The following is an 882-nucleotide window of genomic DNA, read 5'->3' as shown; positions in this document are numbered from 1 at the left end:
TGGGTTTGCGAGTGGTGTGTTTAGGTAGGGAATGGGTTTGCGAGTGGGATGGTATGTTTGGCTTGGGTGGTGTTATTTTATTTATAAAGCGATATTGAAATGAATTCCGGTAGGTTTTGGCTGGGTAGCTTCATTGATACGAGTCATTGATGTTGCGTGGTGTGTGAAATCAAAGACTGGTGAGTCTGGTAGTCGTGGTGTATGTGTTGGTTAAGGATGTAGGCTGATGGGGTAGGTTTCAGTCTGTGAGGGTTTGTTGAGTTGGAGAACGGTAGGTTTTTGCTTGGGTGGTGTCGATTGTGCTACACTGGTTGATTTAAGTTGTAGGTGGGTATATGATTTAGGGGGCTGTGAGTGTGTGGTATGTAAGATTTGGACTTAGCCAAATTTGGACCACTCCAAGATGCTCCCTAAGATGTAACTTCATCTTAGCAGCGAAGCGTTGAATACCATTAGGCGATAGGTACGACTGTATGGCCTAATGGTATTAGGTTTTGACTTAAGTGTTCAGGTGGCAGGATCCAGCGTGTCGGATTAGATAATCGGAATTGAATTGAGAAATTCTCCGGATCTTGAAATAGATTTCTTCGAGTTGATTCAATTCAAGATAGCCGATGAGAACCTAGATAGCTAGAGTTCTTTTGAAATAGTATTTCAAGTTTAAAGGAACGGGGATCTCTAGCCAAGAGTCCGTGTTTAAACTCTAATTTACTTCTTGTTGATGATCGAGAAAAAGCGTGGAGCCTGGGCTCATAACCTAAAGGGATCTCTGATCCCTGATCAGATCAAAAACAACGTGGTTATCAGTCTATAAGTCTAGAAGGAGAAGATTATCCGGAGAGATGATTACGTTGATACTGTGTTGTTTAATGAGAAAGTTTT

This window comes from Melampsora larici-populina, assembly GCF_000204055.1.
Source record: "Melampsora larici-populina 98AG31 unplaced genomic scaffold MELLAscaffold_17, whole genome shotgun sequence".
NCBI lineage: Eukaryota > Fungi > Basidiomycota > Pucciniomycetes > Pucciniales > Melampsoraceae > Melampsora > Melampsora laricis-populina.
The sequence above is the reverse complement of the archived record's forward strand: the minus strand, read 5'-3'. Positions refer to the sequence as shown.